Here is a 25,883-nt window from a genome sequence, read left to right as displayed (position 1 = left end):
TTATAGGATGCATTGAGGCTCTAGATGGAACTCTCCTTCTGGTTCCACCTGTAATATAGACCAATCAATCACGTGATCAGCATCCCGTATATATATTTTAAGCAATGAAACATGGTAAACATCATGGATTTTCACTGATGGTTGTAAAGAAAGTTTTTAGGCCATTGGTCCAATCCTCTCAAGGATCTCAAAAGGCCCACAATACCAAGGTACCAATTTGGCACATGATCTAATCTTCAAATATCTCTTCTTGAGCTTGATATGCAAGTATACATGCTCTCCAACTTGAAACTCCTTGAATACCCTATGTTGATCCGCATAACTCTTATACTTGTCTTGTGCTACCTTCAAATTCTTTCTAATAGCCTACATCTCCTGCTCCATCTCCCTTAACATATCTGGTCCAATCAACACCATGCTCACTGGATCACTCTAGCTTATAGGAGTATTACAACTCCTCCCATAGAGAGACTTAAATGGATTCATCTTTAAGGATTCATGATACCCATTATTATAAGCAAACTCCACCAGTGGAAGATACTCCTCCCACTTCCTCTATTGATGCATGACATATATCCTCAACATATCCTCAAGAATCTTGTTAACCCTCTTTGTTTGTCCATCTGCTTGCAGATGATAAGTTGTACTAAAGGCTAGCTTTGTCCCCAAACATGCAAACAACTCCTTCCAAAATATGGAAGTGAACTTGGCATCTTTATCTTATATAATCTTCTTGGGAACTCCATGCAACCTCACTATATCCTTAATGGATACCTAAGCCACTTCACTAGCTGAACTAATAGACTTCACTACAATGAAGTGAGCTACCTTGCTCAACCTGTCAACTACAACCATGATGGAGTCATGTTGGCTTGATGTCTTTGGAAATCCTGTAATGAAATCCATGGAAATGACCTCTCATTTCCATTCTGGAATCGGAATAGGCTGCAACAAACCAACTAGTGCTTACATTCATCTTTCACTTGCTGACAGTCCAAGCACTTAGCAACAAACTCAACCACCTATTTCTTCAAATTAGGCCAATATTAGAACATATTGATAGTTGTCAAAGCCTTTTGGTATCCTAGGTGGCTTGAATATGGCTTGACATGAAACTCTCTCAAAATAAGTTTCTTCACTTCACCATTGTCAGGAACATAGATTCTGCTCTTGAATCTAACCAATCCATCTGTTATAAGGTGAAAATCCTCATCCCTATCACCTTCACCTTGTTGTTGCAATCTTTGCTTCAACTGTTGGTACCTCTCATCATGTTTCCCAACATGTAAGATTTGCGCCTGTAAATATGTTACATAACAGTTCACAGCTGAAATATGATCCACTTGCACTCTCCTACTGAGAACATCCACAACCCAGTTCTCTTTGCCTTTGATGTACTTGATCTCAAAATCAAATTCATTGAGAGTAGTCAACCATCTAACTTTCCTTACATTCAGATAAGTTGGTCAAACAAGTACCTTAGTCCACTATGATTACTCATCAAAATGAAGCTCCTACTAAGGAGATAATGTCTCTACATATTCAATGCATGAATGATAGCTTCCAACTCAAGATCGTGTGTCACATAATTCTTCTCATGTTCATTCAGCTTTTGTGATTCATAGTAAACCACCCGCCCTTCCTGCATTAGGACTCCACCAAGTCCTTCCTTGCAAGCATCTGTACAAACCACAAACTCCTTATCAAGATATGTAATCTTCAAAATGGGAGCATTGGTAAGCAAGTGTTTCTACTGATCAAAACTAGTTGCACACTCAACAGTCCATTCAAACTTATTTTCTTTCCTCTGTAAAGATGGGATATGATAGCCATTCTTGGAGAAGTTACTAATAAACCTCTATAATAACTTTCTAGTCCCATGAATGATCTGACCTCATCCACATTCCCCAGTGTTGGCCACTCCATGATAGCCTTAATATTTTCTAGACCCACTGTTATCCCCTCCTTGGAAACAACATGTCCCAAGTAATGAATCTGAGACTGAAATAAGCTACACTTGTTGAGCTTGGCATACAACTTATGTTATCTCAACAATATCAATACTGCTACTAGGTGCTTTGCATGCTCCTCCTCGTTCTTTGAATATACCAATATATCATCAACAAATACTATCACAAAATTATTAAGGTAAGGGCACAACACACTGCTCATCGAACACATGAAGGTGGTTGGAGCATTGGTAAGACCAAAATGAACCACCACAAACTCATAGTTCCCATACCTGGCACGAAATGCAGTCTTGTAGATGTCTTCTTCTTTGATGCACACTTGATGATATCCTGATCTCGGACCAATCTTCGAAAATACTGCAACTCCCTTCAACTGATCAAACAAATCATCGATCTGAGGTAATGGATACATGTTCTTAATAAGACCTTTTTCAACTGCCTGTAATCAATGCACAATCTGAGAGTACCATCCTTATTCCCTACAAACAACATTGGTGCTCCCCAAGGAGATACAATTGGCTTGATGTATCCCTTATCAAGAATCTCTTTAATATGCAACTTCAATTCCACCAACTCGGGTGTGCTCATCCTATAAGGTGCCTTAGATGTTGGTGTTGCTCTTGGCATCAACTCAATAGAGAAATCCACCTCTCTATGAGAAGGAAACTTTAGAATCTATGTAGGAAACACATCCTGAAAATGTTGTAAAACATGATACCTCCTCAAGACTTCATCATCCTCGTCCTCCTTCCCTTTGTCACTGGATATATGTACTGCAAATAATAAACATCCTTTCCTACAGTTGTGCTTAGCTTGCATAGTTTTAACCATCCTCATTGTGGTAGGCTTCTTCTTTCCCTACAAGATTCTGTTTTCTCCATCCTCATCCAGACACTCAATGGCCTTGTCACAACAATCTACCTTGGTCTTGTTAATAAATAGCCAATCCATGCCCAAAAGCAAGTTATATGAACCCAAAGGAAGCATATTTAGATTTTTTGTTGTAGGCTTGCCATGAATCTCAAACGCAAAAGACTTCACCCAATTATGAACTCTTCTCTTGGTCCCTATAGCCAACTTCACCAACCAAGATTCTACATGCACTTTTGATCCAAGGGGCCAAAAATATGCTCAAAAATCAAAGTGTTCAAAATCATCCAAAACTAGTTCCAAATCGTAGATCTTGTCATTCTAATTCCAACAACGGTTGAATTGCCTCAATATGACACCGTATGTGAAAGTTATTGTATTCTAAAGTTTTTGTCAAACAACTAAAAACTCAACTTGCAAGGTTGGCTAGGTTGTGACTGGGCATGTTGTACAATGACGTAGCACTGACGTCAGTAGGCTGATTGAGTAGTATGAATGTCATATGGTCCAATCCCGTGTTGACACATGGTAGGTTGTACAAGTCTAATTGACATAATTTCATTGGTTGTTATGTTTTGGTTGGACCAATCAGGGGGCGTCACGTGGCCCATGCAAAATGTGGTTAAGGGTCTGATTGACTTGGCGAGGTTCGACCCTATGACCTTTGACAGACTAACCATACACTCCACCATCATGCCATATTATTTCTTATTATATATACGTCCAATTTTTTTTAATAACATGTAATGGCCTGACAATTTGGGGTGGGGGGGTCGGGTCAGCGAGCTCACCCAACTGGCCCTAGCCCCGGGTCATATTAAACACTATACAACTGTGGAAGAAGTAGAGTGCGGCGGGGCGGGCACGTGGCTATAGCCTTAATCCATATGGAAATACCACATGACCACAACGTAAAGGCAGAGGCAGAGGGGGCAGGCGGTTAGCCAGCCTCGGGTTCAAATTATAACCGCAACCAATGGCGGGACTGTGGAGTAGGGGCTGATGTGTGGCATCTAGCCTATGACCATATCAACACACCATGTGACAAAGAGTGTGGAACCAATGGGCACGTGGCCTCTGGATCGTGCCCTTGGCCACATAGAGTGCATATGACCAAACTCGAGGGCTTAAGAATCGACGCACATGCCTTATTGGCAAGATTAATGGTTTGAATTTTTACACAATACGAGGGAATTTTTATTGCTCCCATGCCAAATTATTGCTTGACGATTCTGGAAAAGGGGGAATTCGTTGCAATTTTTTCTAGTTTTGTGAATTTACAGGACAAATAGCAAAGAAATGGAGAAGGAAGCCTAACTTGGCCATTTTTCGGCCTTTTTGAGCCCAAGAAGAGCCTACACAGGGGTTTTTACGTGTTCTGAAGACGATAGCAGGAGTATTTTTGTGATTTGAGAATTGCATTTTGATTTAATTTACATTTTGAGCATATAATTTAAAGGGCCAACATTGGAAGTTGGACCCGAAGACATAGCAAAGGAGGGGTGAACTTCGTCATCAAATTGTTGTTTTGTGATGCTGCATGTTGTCTATTTTTCTTTGGTTATATTTTCAAAACTTAACTAAAATTTCTAAGTTTATGTGCTTTTGCAATTTCGATCCATTGCCCACAAGACATAAACTAGCTTGCAAACTTTTTCAAGAAACCTTCAAATTTTAATTTTAGATCAGTTTGGTATTAGAGCATGGTTGTTTTGAAGGTTTGACTATTTTTGCAAGTGTTTTTGAATGATTACAAGGTCTAAGTTGAGAAGAGGAGAAGGAGTGCTTGAAGAACCAAACCCTCAAATTGGTTCAAGGAGGTCACAAACTCCAAAAACTCCACCAATCATGGCACATGAAGAAGGATAGGAGCTGATGTCTGAGGATGAGAGAGATTTTAGAAAGGATTTTTATGATATGCCTGAGATGGTGAAAGTGTTGTATGAAGAGAGAACAACAAGGTTGCAATGAGAAAGTTCAAATCAACAAAAAGGTAATGGTGGTAATGGGAGAAAGCATCCACCTCCACCTCCTCCTTCACATCCATCTTCACCTCCTTCTTCTATATAAATTCCTTGTCGATTCAAACTACTAATTGTAATTTACTAAAACAATAAACTTGAATCTACTCTACTCATCAGCGGAAACAATAAAACGATCGTGAAATCATGAAGCATACAAGAGAAAGAATTAAATCAACACATTACACAATGATTTCTTGGGGAAATCCATAGCTAAAAAGCCCTATTATCTATATATGGCATTAGTCAGAAAATATGAGAAGATCACAATGCTTTTCTCAAGCCCGAGCAACCTTTGCACTATCTCTATTTGTCTCACCACTTCCTAGACAAGCCTTGGCCAATACTTAACCAATTTTATGCTTTCCCAAGTCCTTATTTCCTTGCGTTGTTTCCTTGGGAATTAGCCCCTTATTAATTAGGGAAATTACTCAATTAGAATTGTGTAATCCTCATAGGCATTCCTCTAGCTGCATGCACTACCTGTACAATTCCGATGATTATACAACTAATAGTACATTGTCCCTGAACTCCAATCTCAACTAGGTAACTCTCAGATATGACATGCGTGAGTTATTTATGAGTGAATCATTAGTTTACTGGTTATTCACTGCATGGAGCACCACACTTCACTGCAGGGAGCACCACACTTCATTGCAGGGAGCACCACACCACTAGACCTCCCACTACTTCTTCCAATAGTTGGAACTAGTTTAACTGACTTTAACTCAGTTAAACTGAATTAATTAATTACAACTCAAAATAAACTCAACTAGGGCTCCTATAATGTAGGATACACTCTACATGACTCAAGTTAGACCCTCTACTCAAATTAATTGAGCCAACTAAGTCAAATTAACTTAGTTAATACCTGGATGCGGGTGGCATTAACAGCTATTAATGAAGAGCCGCACAATACAGGCAGCTGGCCTGGCAGATGGCAGGCGGATGGTCCTTATGATACGCGTCGTAGGATGGCAAATTGATTTAAGGGCAGGTGAAATCAATACTGAGCAGTCTCGAATGTTGGTCTTGCAGTCAGGCATTAATGCGAGCATGGTTGATCGGCAAACAGGTTGGTTTATTGGTATGGATCCGCTCAATGCGCCTGTCTCAGCTACTGGTTCTTTTTATTGTGGAGCAGAACCGCTTCAGCACCCCTGCTTGGTCTTTCGAATTTGGCTGCTAGCCTGGGTTTGTAAGCTCCCTGAAACACTCTGCGCTCCTACTGTTATCGGCTTGCTTTGCCTCAATCCCTCTCTCGGTCCATTTGCACTTCTGAGTATGCCTCGAAGCCGAGGTATCCCACGTAGAGGTAGCCATACCGGGAACAGAGGCCGCCCTTCTCGTCCTGTTCCATAGAATGTTGTCCCTATCGCCTCAGCATCCCCTTCTTCTCCGCCTCTGGATCAAGCTAGGCCTATCCCGAATAATTCATTCCAGACCTCCAGGTTTACTTTTCAAAGCCGGCTCAACAGGCCTGTTTTGACAGCAAGTATCACCATCATTCTCGCGGAGGAGGAGAGCAATCAGGTCAGCTCGGCTCCAACTACCTCCTCCCACTCTCAGGAAGACAGTGTTCTTCAAGGGGACATGACAAGGATGGTGTTCCATGCGGACAACATGCAAGAGGATGCCCCTGTCTCGGAAGCGCCTCAGCAGCCCGTGGATCCGACTCAGAGCGATATTCTGGCCTGTGGGCCGTCTCAGAGTGCAGGTGGTATTTTAAATCTGGTGACCACTCCTGATGGTGGCGCAGCGGCATATGATGAAAGCGGTTTCGTTACCTGGGTAGCTTCTTCCAGCCAGGTGGACAGGGACACGCCGGATTCACCAAAGCATGCAGATTAAACCTGTCTCCTCACTGTCGGGTGGCCTTCTTGCCTATATGCTATGCAATTTTGGTTTTGTGTCGTTGATTCTGAGGTTAGGTGTTTCTGTCTGGTTCATACTCTTGCTACAGGTCGTGGCAACTGCCAATATAGGTTCTGCTTTTTGTTATAAATATGGCTATGCTAGTTGCTTTTCTGCTTTTTTGGTCAATGAAGGGCATGACGGAATCAGTCCTGGTAAAATCTTTCAGTGTGTCAGGGCCCAAATACAAAATTTTGAAGTCTGTACTGTAAATTTGGCAGAAAGCCTGAACTGTAATGTCTCTGAGTTTCTGGTTGAGGAATGGCCTCGGCCTCCTCTGAGGTCTTGACCTCATTGTATATATCTTTTTTCCTTTCTTTAATAGAATTAGTATTTACGAAGAAAAAAAAATTAACTTAGTTAACTGATTCAAGTTGTCATGAGATGTGGAATTACAATTTTATTCCCAATTTAATCCAAGGACAAAATTAAATTAGGATTTTCTTGTTGCATTTTCAACACTCCCTCTCAACAAAAAAGGGATTATCTGCTACCCCAATCCCGCCTCTATGAAACTCGAATTTGCACCTTGACAATGCCTTTGTCAAAATATTTGCATCTTGTTCTTCTGTAGGAATATACTACAACAACATGATTCTCCTCTGCACACAATCTCGTATATGGTGATATAGAATGTCGATATGCTTGGACTGATCATGAAAAAATTGATTCTTAGAGAGTTTGATACAACTCTGGTTGTCACAGTAAATCACTGTAGGATCCATCTGCTAACCAAATAACCCAACAAGGATCTCCCTCATCCAGATCACTTCACAAGTTGCTTGACTAGTAGCCATGTACTCTACATTTTTTGAACTGAGTGCAATTGATATCTGCTTCCTATTGTACCAAGAAACTGTTGTTGAGCCAATACTGAAGATTTCCCCTGATGTGCTCTTCCTGTCAGATGGACTCCCTACCCAATATGTGTTGGAAATAATACTGAGAGGGGGGGGTGAATCAGTATTATCAAGTCAAATATTTCCTTTTTTCAATTCCAAATGATATACGCTACTTCAGTTAAGAAAAACCGCGTATATACGCAACTACCGATAAAGAAACCGCGTATACAAAGCAGACTTTATAATTTGATTTATCTTTCAGATGTCAGTTATTAATCTGTGTATCAGAAGCAAATAAATAGTACCAGAAATAGTGAAACAGAGCAGAAGACAGTCACACACAACAACACAAGATATAAGGAGGAAACCCAATGTGGGTGAAAACCCCCTACTGCAATTCATCTCTATCTTCTTTTTAATTAGAAACTTCTCTTTACAATGTTTTGTACTGGTGCAGTCTTTACCAGTACGCAGGCTGCAACCTGCAGAGAGCTACAACTCTCTCTCGTTCTCCAGCTTTCCTGGAAGGGAGCTCCAACCCCCCAAGTTCTTGTACTAGCTTGAGATACTAGTACGCAGGCTCCTACCTGCAGAAGGCTACAACCTTCTGTTTGCCTTCAGGGACCTCGTTTCATTAATTTTCAGACTGGATCCACAAGTAACATCAATCAAACATCAAGAATTTCTGCATAACCCAAACTCCTTTTCACCAATCAAAAGCTGAAACAAATAAGCACTTCTCTGACCACTGTACCCAGAACACAGTAACTGTAATCAAACACCAATTCTGAACCCAGAACACTGCAGCAATAAAACAGAAGCAGCTAGAACATAAATCAAGATATATACGCTACTTCAATGTTCAGCAACCTGCGAGTATACGTTTTTGTTCCTCAACCAACCTGCGTATACGCTACTTTCATTCACAGAAAAAGCGTGTATACGCACCTGCAATTCACTGAACCTGTGTACAGATCTATAAAGGATAATTTATTCTTTTAAGCATTCAGACATTAGTTAACCCAGATTTATAGATCAAGAGAGCGCCACATATAATAGATCAAAATTATACAGAGATACCAATGTTCAAGCCTTGAGATTTTGATCCATCAATAGCCCTTATCCTTCTTGCACTTAGGTTCCTCCTTTTTCAGATCTAGATCTGCACCATAACCCAATCACACGTATTCCAGATCTAGCATGATATCAGATATTCAATAATTCAGATGATCCTTGCCACATGATCTCCTTCCTCTTTTATAGTTATAGACCTTGCACAATACCACGGTCCAAAACCATAATAAACAATACCAAGGGCCCAAAACCTGGGGTCAACTCTTCTGACGAGATACAATGGTCCACAACCATAGGTTCAAACTCCAAGGACTAACAATCATGGACCAAAAATAAGTTTCCCACCATGTACGCGCTTTTATGTGCATAAAAGTGCATGTATACGCATACGCGACTTAGGAACGTATAAACTGCGTGTATACGCGTCTTCTGCAAGGTGTACCCGCGTATACAAGATTTCCTTCATTCTGAGCACCTAAACTGAGATCTGTCACCAAAGTGAGTTGCCATCAAGGACAACACCTGTACCATAGCGCCATACCTGTGCCAAAATGCCAACAATCTCCCCCTTTGGACTTGATGGCAACCCCAAGATCCTCAAAGTCATTCTCCCCCTTTGTCATCAAGGGCAAAGGGCTGTGCTCCCCCTGAGTACATGCTGATATCTCTTCTCTGTTGTGCTGAGCATGCTCCCCCTGACTGTAGGCAAGATCTGAAAAAAGGGTTCTTCAAGAAGAACCATGACTTAAACATCATAAAAGACCTTCCTATCACCAAGAGACTCAATACATACAACCATCACCCAACCAAGTGGGGATCATCCACCCAACCAAGTGGGGATACATCATAAATTTACATATGACAACCAAACACATCAATCATCCCAGGCATAGTGGGGAAACCAAAATAGGCTGTTACATGACCTTGATAAAAAAGGTATACATGACATAGAGACGAAATATCAAGACTATGCAAATCACAAATAACTACTAGCAGCAGCATCTGACAATCACTGTATATATCAGCAATCATGTTCTCCTTCTGATCTTCTTTCAGCGGCTGATCCACCTAAACCAAAAACAGCTTGAGTACTAGAACCAAGAGTGTCTAAGATAATGCCAACAATGCATTATTAGAAGATTATTTGCTCCCCCTGAACCTGTGCCTGATGGTCTCTGATAGACCCATATTAGACTCTCTGCAACCAGAGTCTGTCCTTGCTAATTTTCTTCAAAGCTCCATATACACGACAACACCTGCATAATTTGGCGTATGTACACAGATTCCCCTTATCCAACTCGCGTACACTAATTTTTCTTCGAAACAGACAAGCTTCAACAGCATGATGAAGCATCAACTGCTCCCAGCTTCTGTCTGAGATATTCAAAAGTTTCCCTGGGCAGTGGTTTGGTAAGTATATCAGCAAATTGTTCCTTAGAGGGAACATACTCCAACTTGACTTTTTGCTCAAGCACTTGTTCCCGAAGAAAATGATATTTGATAGGTATGTGCTTGGTCTTTGAGTGCATGACAAGATTCTTTGAAATGCTTATTGCACTTGTATTATCACATAAGATAGAGACAGGTGGAGTGCAAGTGATTTGAAAATCCTGCAAGGTTTGCATCATCCAAAGGAGTTGTGTGCAACAAGATGCAGCAGCCACATATTCCGCTTCAGCTGTAGATAAAGCAATCGAACTCTGTTTCTTGCTGAACCAAGATACTAATCTGGAACCCATAAAGAATGCACCGCCACTTGTACTCTTCCTGTCATCCACACTTCCGGCCCAATCTGCATCTGTGTAAGCATGAAGAGTGAGATCTGTATCTCTAGGATACCATAAGCCATAGTTTTGAGTTCCTTGAAGGTACTTGAAGATTCTCTTGACTGCCTGAAGATGAGTTTCCTTTGGGTTGGCTTGAATCCTTCCAACTATTCCCACTGCATGCATAATATCTGGTCGGGTACCTGTCAAATAAAGCAAACTCCCAATCATGGATCTATAGGTTGGTTGATGCACTGAGGCTGCATCCTGTAATCATGGGGGTACATATAGGTTTCGAATCTTCTATGCCATACTTCTTCAGAATCTGCTTGAGGTACTTGGTTTGAGACAAGAAGATACCGCCTTCATTTTGTTGGATTTGCAATCCAAGAAAGTATGTCAGTTCTCCAAGCAAGGACATTTCGAATTCTTTCTGCATCACCAAGGCAAAGCTTTGACTCATAGCTTCTTCATTGCTTCCAAAGATAATATCATCTACATACACAACAAGTATTAGCAATTTGTTATTTTCAATTTTTATATAGAGATTGCTATCTGCTGATCCTTTTGAAAAACCTTGTTGATAAAGATATTTGTCCAAACGATAGTACCAAGCCCTTGGAGCTTGTTTAAGACCATAGAGAGCCTTTTTCAGTCTGCATACAAGATTTGGATCATTTCCAAGAATGAAACCATCTGGCTGCTCAATGTATACTTCTTCTTCTAAGTCTCCATTCAGAAAGGCTGATTTCACGTCCATTTGAAATACTTTGAACTTTTGAAAGCTTGAGAGAGCAAGGAACATTCGGATGGCCTTAAGTCTTGCAACAGGAGCAAAAGTTTATTCAAAATCTATTCCTTCTTGCTGTGCATACCCTTTACAAACAAGTCTGGCCTTGTTTCTAATTACTTCCCCATTTTCATTCAACTTATTTTTGAAGACCCATTTTGTCCCTATAACATTCTTATCCTTTGGTCTAGGAACCAACTCCCAAGTGTTGTTCTTTTCGATCTGCTCAAGTTCTTCATCCATTGCTTTGACCCAACATTCATCTTTGCATGCCTCTTTTACATTTTGTGGTTCAGTGGAGGAGAGTAATGCCAAATAGCTTGAAGCTTCTGCAATTGTTCTTCTTGTTTGTACACCTGCTTCTTTCTGCCCCAAAATTTGAGATTCTGGATGATTCTTCTGAACGTACCTGGATGGAGTCTTCTCTTCTATCCTTATCTGTTCCTCTGGTGCTTCTTGAGGTTCTTCTTCTTCATTATTTTGTCTTTGAGGGTAGTCTTCATCTTCTTCGATATTTTCATGATTTACTTGCCTAGGAATGTATCCCTTTTCATCAACCACTACATCAATGCTGTCAGCAATTCTTCCAAGTCTTTTATTGTAGCACTTATATGCTTTGCTGTGTGGGGAATAACCAAGAAGAATGCCTTCATCTGCTCTAGGTTCAAGTTTGCCAAGTTTCTCATCAGTATTCTTAATATAGCATTTGCTCCCAAAAATTTTGAAATGCTTTACCGAAGGAGTCTCACCATACCAGACCTCATGAGGAGTTTGAGTGTTGTTCACTCGGACATTTGTTTTGTTGAGAATAACCACCGTAGCATATGCAGCTTCACCCCAGAAAGTTGCGGGAGTTCCAGACACATCAAGCATAGCACGAGCCATTTGTTGGACTGTCATGTTCATCCTTTCCACCACTCCATTTTGCTGAGGAGTTCTAGCTGTAGAGAATTCCCTTCTTATCCCATGTTCTTCACAGAAATCGAAGAATTCATTTGAGGTAAACTCCCCACCTCTGTTGGACCTGAGGCACTTAATTTTGTAACCTGATTCATTTTCAACCAAGGCTTTGAAGGATTTGAATTTTTCGAATGCTTCGTCTTTGTGCTTCAAAAGTCCTAACCAAACAAACCTGGAGAAATCGTCAATGAATAATATCAAGTATTCTTCTCCTCGAGGTGACCTTGTCCTGAAAGGACCACATACATCTGTATGTACTAGTTCAAGAGGCCTGCTGGCTGATCCTTCCTTCTCAGGGAAGTTGGTTCTGGTTTGCTTACCAAACTGTCATGATTTGCATATGGTGTTGTCTGGAATTTTGATATCTGGAAGACCACGAACTGCCTGATATTTGCATGCTTTCCTTATTTGTGAAAAGCTTAAATGCCCCAATCTCCGGTGCCATAACCAGTGTTCATCATCCTTGCTCAAATAGCATTGTTGTTGTCCTTCTTCAAATATGTATAGATTATTTGGAGTTCTTCTACCTTTGATCACTGTTTCACCTGTATCAAGATCACGAACACGACATCCATTTGATCTAAATATTACCTCGGTTCCTTGATCACACATCTGGCTGACACTCAAAAGATTATGCTTCAATCCATCAACATACAAAACATTTCCAGCTTTGACCTTTTCCTTCAACTGAGCAGTGCCTTTTCCTTTTATAGCTGCAGGAGTATCATTTCCAAAAGAAACTTTCTTTCCTTTTTCTAAATCGGAATATGATTCAAGTTTTTCTTTATCACCTGTCATATGCTTCGAACATCCACTGTCGATGTACCATAGATTTTCCTGTCCCTCTGCATAAAAGGCTATCCCACATCTTTCTGTTTGTGGTTCCTTTATTCTCCATGTTTTGGTGCTTGAGGCTTGTTCCTTTGTCTGCTGAAACCTTCTCTTGCATTCAGAATCTTCATGACCAAATTTATTGCAAATAGAACATTCAACTTCATTTTCAAGAGCCGAAAAGTTGTTATAAGTCCTTTTTGTAATCCCAGTCATACTTCTTTGTTTTTGAGCTTCTCTAGTCATGATTGTTTTATATGCAACACATTGAGCTGCTTTGTGACCAAAGTTATGGCAAGAGAAACATTGTCCATTGAAGAAACTTCTGCGGTTATAAAATCTACCAGCGAATGATTGTAATTTCTATTGTCATTCATTCTTGAAGCAAATTGAGAAGATTTTACCTGTGGCTGGTTGTAGCTTTTGTTCACCCTTAAGAAGGATTGCCCCTGGTTTACCTAATAGTCTTTGTTGGTTCTTGATGTAATTCGTCCCTGCTTTACCTGGTGATCTCCATTGTGCTTTTGTTCATTCCTTCTTGCTGCATCAAGATAACTCTTTGAGGTGGATGCTTGAGATGTTTCTCCATTATACCCCAGACCTGTCTTGTTTAGCGGAGAACATTGTACATTGATGATCTCATCCAGAGTTTCAGATCCTTTGACAAACTTAAGATTAATAGCCTTTGTTTTCTCAATTTATTTTCTAAGGCCAACAATTTCACCTTCTAAATTTTCAAGAAATTTTTCTTTTTCATCAATTTGAAATTGTAGAGTATCAATGATCGTATTCTTTTCTTCTATACATGTCTTGAGTCTAGAAATTTCTTCATAAAAGCTATCCACATCTATAGCATCCATGTAATCATCATCTTCAAAGGCCATTAAAAGTTTATAGTCATTACCTCGTTCATCTTCATCACTATTTGATAGACCATCACTGTCTTCATGAGTGTAGTAGCTCTTCTTATTTGCATTATGTTTCTTGTTCCATCTAATAGGTTCCTTTCCCTTGTTGATCTTATCCTTATGAGGACATTTGGCAGCATAGTGACCTACTCTTCCACAAGCAAAGCATTTGAAAGGCAACTTACCTCTGAACCGTCCAGCACCCCGTTGAAGATTTCTGACAAAATTTGATTCTTCTTCTTCTTCTGACCCATGTCCTAATTCATAGTACTCTCCTTTGCCTGAAGCCTTGAAGGCAGCTTCTCTCCTGTCAGATGGACCTCCTTTCCTCATTTCATAAGCAGTTAGAATTCCATGTAGTTGTGACATTTTAAGATGTTGTAGATTCTCCTTTTCTTCTATAGCAGAAACTTTAGATTCAAACCTAGGTGACAAAGATCTTAGAACTTTTTCAACCACAACAGCCTCTTTTATTTCTTCACCCAAAATTTTCATACAATTAACAATCTCATCCACACGAAGAAAATAGTTAGCCACACTTTCATCATTATACATCTTGAGATTTTCATATTGAATCCTGAGGGTTTGAAGTTTTGCACATTTTACCTGATCATCTCCTTCATAGCTCAGAACAATCTTGTCCCATATTTCTTTTGCAGATGTATACTGCATAACTTTCACAAATTCTGATTGAGATAGACATCCTAGAAGAGTATTGACCACCTTTGCATTTGTTTCATATTTCTTCTTCTCAGCTGGATCTGTAGGAGTAGCTAATGGAAAAGTATACCCTGTTTCTATGATGTCCCAGACTTCTGTACCCAAAGATTGAAGATAGGCAGTAACTCTTACCTTCCAATATACGAAGTTTGTCCCATCAAAAATCGGTGGCCTGATTGATGCTTCCCTCTCGTAGTTGTTCATGATGAAAGATCTTCCTTCAAGCGATCAAGCTATTTCAGAAGGACCTGCTCTGATACCAATTGTTGGAAATAATACTGAGAGGGGGGGTGAATCAGTATTATCAAGTCAAATATTTCCTTTTTTCAATTCCAGATGATATACGCTACTTCAGTTAATAAAAACCGCGTATATACGCAACTACAGATAAAGAAACCCGTGTATACAAAGCAGACTTATAATTTGATTTATCTTTCAGATGTCAGTTATTAATCTGTGTATCAGAAGCAAATAAACAGTACCAGAAATAGTGAAACAGAGCAGAAGACAGTCACACACAAGAACACAAGATATAAGGAGGAAACCCAATGTGGGTGAAAACCCCCTGCTGCAATTCGTCTCTATCTTCTTTTTAATTAGAAACTTCTCTTTACAATGTTTTGTACTGGTGCAGTCTTTACCAGTACGCAGGCTGCAACCTGCAGAGAGCTACAACTCTCTCTCGTTCTCCAGCTTTCCTGGAAGGGAGCTCCAACCCCCCAAGTTCTTGTACTAGCTTGAGATACTAGTACGCAGGCTCCTACCTGTAGAAGGCTGCAACCTTCTCTTTGCCTTCAGGGACCTCGTTTCATTAATTTTCAGACTGGATCCACAAGTAACATCAATCAAACATCAAGAATTTCTGCATAACCCAAACTCCTTTTCACCAATCAAAAGCTGAAACAAATAAGCACTTATCTGACCACTGTACCCAGAACACAGTAACTGTAATCAAACACCAATTCTGAACCCAGAACACTGCAGCAATAAAACAGAAGCAGCTAGAACAATAAATCAAGATATATACGCTACTTCAATGTTCAGCAACCTGCGAGTATACGCTTTTGTTCCTCAACCAACCTGCGTATACGCTACTTTCATTCACAGAAAAAGCGTGTATACGCACCTGCAATTCACTGAACCTGTGTACAGATCTATAAAGGATAATTTATTCTTTTAAGCATTCAAACATTAGTTAACCCAGATTTATAGATCAAGAGAGCGCCACATATAATAGATCAAAATTATACATAGATACCAATGTTCAAGCCTTGAGATTTTGATCCATCAATAGCCCTTATCCTTCTTGTGCTTAGGTTCCTCCTTTTTCAGATCTAGATCTGCACCATAACCCAATCACACATATTCCAGATCTAGCACGATATCAGATATTCAATAATTCAGATGATCCTTGCCACATGATCTCCTTCCTCTTTTATAGTTATAGACCTTGCACAATACCATGGTCCAAAACCATAATAAACAATACCAAGGGCCCAAAACCTGGGGTCAACTCTTCTGACGAGATACAGTGGTCCATAACCATAGGTTCAAACTCCAAGGACTAACAATCACGGACCAAAATAAGTTTCCCACCATGTATGCGCTTTTATGTGCATAAAAGTGCGTGTATACGCATACGCGACTTAGGAACGTATAAACCGTGTGTATACGCTTCTTCTGCAAGGTGTACCTGCGTATACAAGATTTCCTTCATTCTGAGCACCTGAACTGAGATCTGTCACCAAAGTGAGTTGCCATCAAGGACAACACCTGTACCATAGCGCCATACCTGTGCCAAAATGCCAACAATATGCATATGTGAAGCCTTGAAACTTCACTCCCTCTATCTGTTTGTACCAAAGACCAAATTGAGTGGTTCCTCTGAGGTATCTCAACACGTGTTTAGTTACCTTCCAATATATTATGGTTGGCTTAACCATTGCTTAACTAAGCTAGTTAACAGCAAAACATATGTCTGATCGTGTGTTCACCAAATACATAAGTGAACCCACAAGCTGCATGTGAATAGTATCCTCCACTACTTCACCTGAAGTAGCATCTTCCTTCTTCCAATTCCCTACTCCATGGGTTTGTTACCCTCCATGTGGAACTTCTTTAGTACCTTGTTGGCATACTTGCCCTGAGAGACAAACAGTTCCTCATCTCCTTGCCAAGGCTTCCATACCAAGTAAATAATGTATGAGCCCCAGGTCCTTCATCTCAAATTCTATTGCAAGATCCTCTTTGCAAGATTTTACCGGCTTCTCATCACATGTTAGAATTAAAACATCGACATATAATACTATAATCAATAATTTACCTTCAACCACAATATGGTAAAGGTTCGCATTTGCTTCACTTTTAGTGAAGCCCAACCTGATGAAATAGTTGTCAATCCTGGTGTACTAAGCATGGGGTGCTTGTTTCAATCCATACAACACTCGCTTGAGTCGGCACATATGCGACTCTCTGTTGAAGGTCTCAAATCCTTCTGGTTGCTCAATGTACACCTTTTCCTCAATCAAACCATTGAGAAATGTTGTTTTCACATCCATCTAATGTATCTTCCATCCCATTTGCACTGAAAGTGTTGGAATAGATCTGATTGAAGAGTACCTTGCCACTGGAGTAGATGCCTCCTCATAATTAATTCCCTCCACCTGAGAAAACCCTCTAGCTACAAATCTGGCCTTGTGTTTCTCCACACTCCCATCGGCTGCTTTCTTTACCTTGTAAAGCCATATGGAACTCACCACTAACATGTTTGCTGGTCTTGGGACCACTTCCTAAACATTGTTTCTAATGGTCTTGGGACCACTTCCTAAACATTGTTTCTAACAATGGAGTCATACTCCTCAACCATGGCATCAACCCATACTAGTTTTTTCACTACTTCCTCGAATGAGGATAGCTCAGTCTCTACTCTCTCGCTCATTAGAGCCATATAGCCAGTGTACTAATCTCGTGACCTCCTCTGCCTGCGCTATGATGTGGGTGCTCCCACATTCTCTCTAATATCATGCATCAATATGTCAACCTCTCTGGTGCGCTTCCTTCCATCTTTGGAAGTCTCTACATGAGTAGGTGCTTCCACTCTTTGCTCCTTTGCATATGGCTGCTCCACATGAGTGGGTTCTTCCTTTGGAACTACAATCTCCTCATCTCCATGCAACTGAAGCTCCCTCTCAAGGGAACATCTCATGGCCTTCTCTTCATTGAAATTAACATCTCTACAAACCACTTTCATCCTGTGAGATGGAAGGTACACCCAATAGTTGTGAGGTGTATCAGTGTACCCCACAAATATGCCCAACTCAGTTGTTGGATCTAGTTTTTTCCATGCATCCTTGGTAACATGATTGTAAACTGATGAACCAAATATCTTGAAGTGTGCCACATCTAGTTTCTTACCTGAAAAAGCTTATTCTGGTGTACTCATCCTGAGAATCCGATAAGGACTCCTGTTCTGCACATATAAAGTTGTGTTGCACGCTTCATCTCACAAGTGCAACGATAGGCTCTGATCATGTAACATCACCCATGCATCTCCCACAATACTTTTGTTCTTCCTTTCATCCACCCCATTATGTTGTGGGTTATGGGGTGTTATTAACTCCCATCGAATGCCTTCTGATGCACATAAGTTCTTGAATTCATTCGACACATATTCTCCACCGTTATCGCTCCTAAGATATTTAACTTTCCTGCTAGTGTCTTTCTCAACAAGTGCTTTAAATTCACAAAATTTAGCAAATGTCTCATCTTTCTTATGCATGAAGAAAATCCAGCACTTACAAGAAAAATAATCTACAAATATTACATAATATTTGTGCTTGGTCGTGGAGGCTATCGAGAACGATCCACACTGATCCAGGTGGATGTTGGTGGCCACCCACCTATCCCATTTGGACCCCCACAACTGTCTCTTTCAGCTTTTTCAGTTTCCTAAATTGTAGCACAGTTTACTATTTTTAGCAGTTTTTCGGGTCCTGAACTTCCGGAGCCGTTTTGAGGCCCTAAACGACGTTTTTTTTGGGAATCTGGGGCAACATGGGTCCATGGACCGATGTTGCCTCCCAAAGTGGTAGTACTCGGATAGATCTTTCTAACGAGCTATCGTACGCGTCAAACGGAGATCGTATGCCAAAGTTACGACCCCGGGAAATTGATGTACCAATTTACCCAAACGGGGCCCACAATTTGGCGTTTCATCTTCTAGGGTTAGGTTTTGGGATGTGAAGGGTTTTCCATTGTTTCTCAACAATAAATAGGCCTTCGAGCCTCATTGTAAGACAGTTTGGAACAGTTCAGAGGCATGTAGCCGCCACATCTCTTCTCAGAGATAAGCTACCATCGCCCTAGCTGGTTTCTTTCCATTTCTGTTTGTAAGCATATTTCAGTATTTTACAGTAATGAAATGAAGTATTATTTCCGCTGCATCTCTGTATTTATGGTTATCGCATCTCTGTATTTATGGTTATCTCTGTAATCTATTGCGTTCCTGTTTAAATCCGGATCAGTGGTATCAGAGCAGTCTGCTTTTTCTCTGTTTTTCTTTGCATGTCCCCAACGAGGTCGAGATATAAGGAGTTAGGGCTTGAATTGGTCGAACCTTTGCAAGACCAGCCTCGCAAATCTCGACGACCTCCCATGGCGGATGAGAAGAAAGATGAGGGGGCAGGAGATCCTATCAGAATCTTGCTCGAAGAAGCCCTCGAGCGGCAAAGGAACGCGATGATGGATAGCTTTGCGCAGATCCTTCAGCGACTACCCAGAGGCGACGCATCGGCTTCCAATAGCGACTCTGGAAACACCACGCCATTTAAGGTACAAGTTAATTTTGAAATCCCCATCTTCGAGGGTCAAATAGACGCAGATGCCGTAGATAAATGGTTAAATCTGCTAGATGGGTATTTTTCTGTTCATGAATTTTCAAGTCGAGAAAAGATTGTTTTCGCTCTTCTCAAAGCAGCCCCCCACGTCAAGGACTGGTGGGAAACCTACTGCGAGCAGAAGGATGAAAGTACAGGCTCACTATTTTCAGCCGCACCCACTTGGAATGACTTCCGGGATGCCATCAAAGAGCAGTACTACCCTATCGGAAGCTATGAGGACAAATACATCAAATGGACCACACTGCGGCAGGGACGAGACCAAGATGTGCCAGAGTTCACAAACATTTTTCATACCCTTCGCACACAGTTGGGTATCAAAGATTCTGAGCTGCATCTGGTACTCAAATACTGTGGCTGCCTGCACAAGTACATCCAGGAAGAGATGGTGTTCTTGAACATCTCCTCACTTGGCACAGCATACCGATACGCTGTCAAAATCGAGCAAAAGTTCAAACAGAAGAAGCGAGACTTTGGATCTACAAATCCAAAGCCCAAAGGACAAAGCCAAGGCGGGGTGACCCAAGACAACCCGTCAAAGCCGCAGGAAAAGAACAATACCACGAAGCCAAAGAAGGACATAGGAAAGTGGTGTGAGTTCCACAAGAGTCCCACTCATAACACAAGTGAGTGTCGGACCAAGCAGTCGCTGGTGGCCGAGTTGAAGGCTTCCCAATCAGATGCATGTTCTGACCCTGAGCCAGAACCTGACAAGGGGAATGGCAAAGGGAAGCAGAACATTGATGCGGATCCCAGCGCCACTGTTGCCATTGCAAGATCCAAAAGAATGAACCTACAGATCTAGAGGAAGGGGAGCGTCTTTTCCACTCACAGATGTGGGTGAAGGGTTCGCCGCTACTATTCATTGTCAACAGTGGCAGCCAAAAGATCCTTATTTCAGCAAAGGTCGTGAAGCAGTTGGGCCTACCGACTACACTGCACCCGCAGCCATACAATATCGGGTGGCTTCACGAAGTTCGAGATCTGAAAGTTCGCCAGCAGTGCCACCTTCCCTACAGCATCAAGCCCTTCACAGACGAGGTATTGTGTGATGTTACACCTCTGGATGTTTGTGATGTACTATTAGGCCATCCATACTTTTGGAGGCGACATGCTGTGTATGAGTCAAGGCCTCGCGCTGTTATTATTTCTTTGGGTGATTCATTATACAGGATACCGGAGGTAGCCCCACCTACCGCCACCTCTTTGATCACTGCTAAGAAAGGCAGCAAGCTCATCTCATAGACCAGGAAATTCATCTGTCTGGCTCACTCCCAAAATAAGGGGAAGATCGTTGCTACATCCATGACCCCTGAAAAGGGTTCCTCCATGCAGTAGTAGCAGCAAAGGGATACAGTCATGACAAAACACAGGAACAATTTCTCCTTACCCACATGGGTACCACAAAAGTTTCAGGTGGGCAACAAAGTCTGGTTGCATCGACAAAAAGAATGCCTTACCAGAACCCATCAGAAGCTCAGACCACTCCGACATGGTCCTTACAGCAGTACCAAGGCTATGGGGAACAATGCTTTGGAGCACATCATTCCTCCAATCCTTCGCTTGCACCAAATGTTCAATATGGACCATCGTCGACCATGCCTCCCACCATCATTGGACACATCAGAGATTGCAGGACAAGTTCAGTAGATGGAGGAACTCAACGCAATGGGGACCATTGCTTCCTAAGGGGGGAGGAATGATCCAGGTGGATTTTGGTGGCCACCCACCTATCCCATTTGGACCCCCACAACTGTCTCTTTCAGCTTTTTCAGTTTCCTAAATTGTAGCACAGTTTACTATTTTTAGCAGTTTTTCGGGTCCTGAACTTCCGGAGCCGTTTTGAGGCCCTAAACGACGTTTTTTTGGGAATCTGGGGTTGCCTCCCAAAGTGGTAGTACTCGGATAGATCTTTCTAATGAGCTATCGTACGCATCAAATGGAGATCGTATGCCAAAGTTACGACCCCGGGAAATTGATGTACCAATTTACCCAAACGGGGCCCACAATTTGGCGTTTCATCTTCTAGGGTTAGGTTTTGGGATGTGAAGGGTTTTCCATTGTTTCTCAACAATAAATAGGCCTTCGAGCCTCATTGTAAGAGAGTTCGGAACAGTTCAGAGGCATGTAGCCGCCACATCTCTTCTCAGAGATAAGCTACCATCGCCCTAGCTGGTTTCTTTCCATTTCTGTTTGTAAGCATATTTCAGTATTTTACAGTAATGAAATGAAGTATTACTTCCGCTGCATCTCTGTATTTATGGTTATCGCATCTCTGTATTTATGGTTATCTCTGTAATCTATTGCGTTCCTGTTTAAATCCGGATCACACACACATATGAGTGAACTCTTTCAAGGATCGCTTGTGCTTGACTGTCCTTATCATGAAAGGTAGATTTGGTGTACTTCCCTAACGTACACCCTTTGCATGCGTGTCTCTGCTCTAGTGTACCCTTAGGAATTCTTGTAGAAATTTGTTGCATGATCTTCAAAGCTCCGTGGTGCAAGTGATCCAATCTTCTATGCCACAACTCACCGATGTCTCGACTCTTAACCTTCTCTGCTTTTGTGCTCAAAGCAACACAATCTTCTACATCCAATTTATAGAGGTTCTTCACCCTAACCCCGATCTGCTTCACTTTTCTTGAGTCTATGTCTCGAAGGAAAGCCTTTCCTTTTCTAAATATCACATCGTAGCCATGGTCCTCCAACATGGCAACTGAAACCAAATTCTTCTTCAAACCTAGAACATACATGACATCTTTTAATGTGAGAGGAGAACTAGACTCCCTCTAAAAAGTAACAGTACCAATGTCGGTCACGTTATACCTTCTATCATCTCCCATTTCGATGTGCATCTAGAGGTCCTTCTCCTCCAAGTCACTGAAGAATTCTGTGTTGTCGGTCATATGGAATGAGGCTCCACTATCTAGATACCACACACTACCCATCATTGATGCAGCCATGCAAGTGATGAGGGTGAAATCCAGCTTGAATTATGAAGCAAGAGTTTTACATGTCGCTCCTCCTGAGGGCTTCTTACCGACCTTCTTGTGTGGACACTTTGTGGCATAGTGTTCCAGTGCGTGACAGTGAAAACATTTAATCTTTGACATGTCCTTCTTCTTGTCGCCCTGGTTGGAATCTGATTTGGAATGGGATGACTTCCCTTTCCCTTTCTTCACCTTTCCAACTAAGGCACAATTCTCCTCATCATCATGCTTGTATGAGGACCCATCTCTGATGTTTCGCCAAATCTCTTCTTGCACCAAGTCAGACCATAAACGCTCCCACTCTAGTAGCTTCTCCCTCCCATTTTCCTGAGTCCTGGTAGTTGTGCCAGCTCTTGGGAAGGCCTAAAAGTGCTAGGCTGACCAAATCTTCTTCAACAACTATAACACCAACACTTCCAAGCTCATCCCAACATTGGGTGAACTTGGTCAAGTACTTTGGTATTATGTCACCCTTCTCCATCTTGATTTTCCTGAGCTTTTCCTTTAGTGCCAACTTCCTGTGGTCACTGTTGTTTTGAAACAGGTCTATCAAGGCCTTCCACATTGCATATGGAGTCTCCTTACTGTGGAGGTTCGAGACAATATGATCTCGAACTCCTTCTAGGATAATCCTTCTCACCTTTGCAACACATTTTCTCCACTTTGCCAGATCTTGAGCATCAACTGCTAGAGGCTTAGGAATATCTTTGTCTATGAATTCCTTAAGCTCGTTGTCTTCCAACATTGCCTCCATCTTGTCCTTCCAAGCAATATAGTTCGAACTACCCTCAAGGGCATATTTGAGTCTCAATCTGTAGAACGACATCCTGTTGGCTCTAAAGTATGATACTGCAAATTTAATTTCACCTGCAAAAGACAAACTTGTATTCTCCTCTTCTAGAGTGATTTCTGCTATGATACCATGTAGAAATTCCTTATAGATTCAAACTGCTAATTATAATTTACTAAAACAATATACTTGAATCTACTCTACTCATAAGTGGAAACAATTAAATGATCGCAAAATCACGAAGCATACAAGAGAAATAATTCAATCAACACATTACACAATGATTTCCTGGGGAAATCCACAGCTAAAAACCCCTGCTATCTATATATTGCATTAGTAAAAAAATATGAGAATATTACAATGCTTTGCTCAAGCCCAAGCAACCTCTGCACTATCTCTATCTATCTCACTGCTTCCTAGACAAGCATTGGCCAATACTTAACCAATTTTTTTCTTTCCCAAGTCCCTATTTCCTTGCGTTGTTTCCTTGGGAATTAGCCCCCTATTAATTAGGGAAATTCCTCAATTGGAATTGCGCAATCCTCATAGGCCTTCCTTTGACTGCATGCACCACTTGTACAATTCGGATGATTATACAACTAATAGTACATTGTCCCTGAACTCCAATCTCAACTAGGTAACTCTTAGATCTGACATGCATGAGTTATTTATGAGTGAATCATTAGTTTACTGGTTGATCACTGCAGGCAACACCACACTACTAGACCTCCCACTAGTTCCTCCAACAGTTGGAACTAGTTTAACTGAGTTTAACTCTATTAAACTTATTAATTAATTACAACTCAAAATAAACTCGACCAAGGCTCCTATAATGTAGGAGAAACTCTACATGACTCAAGTTAGACCCTCAACTCGAATTAACTGAGCCAACTAAGTCAAATTAACTTAGTTAAATGATACAAATTGTCATGAGATGTGGAATTACAATTTTATTCCCAATTTAATCCAAGGACAAAATTAAATTAGGATTTTCTTGTTGCATTTTCAACATCTTCACCTCCTTCAACACCTAGACGTACTCCTCCTAGATCTCCAAAAGGACATGCTAAGCCTCCTTTTCTTAAGCTTGATGTTAAGTTTGAATTGCCTATGTACAATGGGGAAGTGAACGCTGAAAAGTTGGATAATTGGGTTCGTCAAATTGAATTCTATTGCAGGACTCAAAAGATTGATGATGATGATACAAAGATCCAACTTGCTTCTCTTTGTTTGGAAAGTGAAACCCTTATCTGGTGGGAGGCCAAAACTGAAGAAGATTTGAAGAAAAGTGGTAAAATTATCTCTTATTGGAATGATTTTATAGTTTCATTGTGAAGACAATTTTATCTATTAGCTTATATGCAAAAAACAATTATGGATTGGAAAATTTTTAGACAAGTTAAAGGTCAAAGTGTTCAAATTTACACTCAAGAATTTAGAAGAAGAGCTTTAATCTTGGGTGTTGATTTGTCTTCACAAGACACTCTCCTTAAATACATAGGTGGATTACATAGTTATTTGAGACATACTATACTTATGTTTAATCCCACCAATCTAGATGAAGTATGTGTTCATGCAACTCATTTAGAATCAAGAGGCAAGAATGTTCCTCAAGAGACTAGCAAGAAACCATCCAAATCTAGAGACAAAGGAAAGGGGAAGTTTAAAGGAAAAGGAAAAAAGAATTCTATAGTCAAGAAAGAGGGAGAGAAACTTACTTGTAAACATTGCTCAAAAGAAGGACATAATGAAAAAAATTGTTGGAAATTACATCCAGAAATGAGACCAAAGAAGTTCAATAACTAGGGGAAACAAAAGACTGTTGAAACAATTCAACAAGATCTAGGATATGATTTAGGTGATGAGACAAAAATCACAGCCATGGGAATAAAAGGTAAAGCTTCTAATGCAAGTACTAGCTCTTCTAGTAAGCCTATTGAGTCTTAAAATGATAAAGAAATAAGTGATTTTTTTCATATCAAGGTCATTACAAAACATACCAAATTTGATACTTTGTTTGATATGGATCCCAAGTCAATCTTATCTCTGAAGCAATTGTCAAGAAACTAAACCTAGAAACTACACCTCATACTAAACCTTACCCTTTGGTTTGGGTATGTGAAGATGCCAAATTGCAAGTGACAAGAAAGTGTAAACCCAATTTTGCTATCATTGCAAAATTTTATAGACGAGGTAGAGCTTGATGTTGTACCACTTGACATATGCGAAATTGTTTTAGGGAGTCCATACTTGTATGATCGAAAAGCCATATTCTATCGTCATGAGAACAAATATCATCTTTTTAAATATGGAGTTGAGTATATTGTTAGAGCACATCGCAAGAAGATGAACTTATCTCTTGTAAGTGTTGGTCAGATGAAAAGGCTTGTAAATGCTAGTAATAATTTTGTGTTGTTGATGATTAAAGCTAAAGATACTATTGAATCTGAAGCTTTCACAAGATGTGATTCTAAACTCAATCATGATTTGGTTGAAGTTGTTAACACTTAAGACAAGATGTTTCAGGAACCTGAAGGGT

The sequence above is a fragment of the Pinus tabuliformis genome, chromosome 6, assembly GCF_031772625.1.
Source record: "Pinus tabuliformis cultivar Carrire ecotype Pingquan chromosome 6, CPIR1, whole genome shotgun sequence".
Lineage (NCBI taxonomy): Eukaryota > Viridiplantae > Streptophyta > Pinopsida > Pinales > Pinaceae > Pinus > Pinus tabuliformis.
This window is presented reverse-complemented; position numbering follows the sequence as displayed.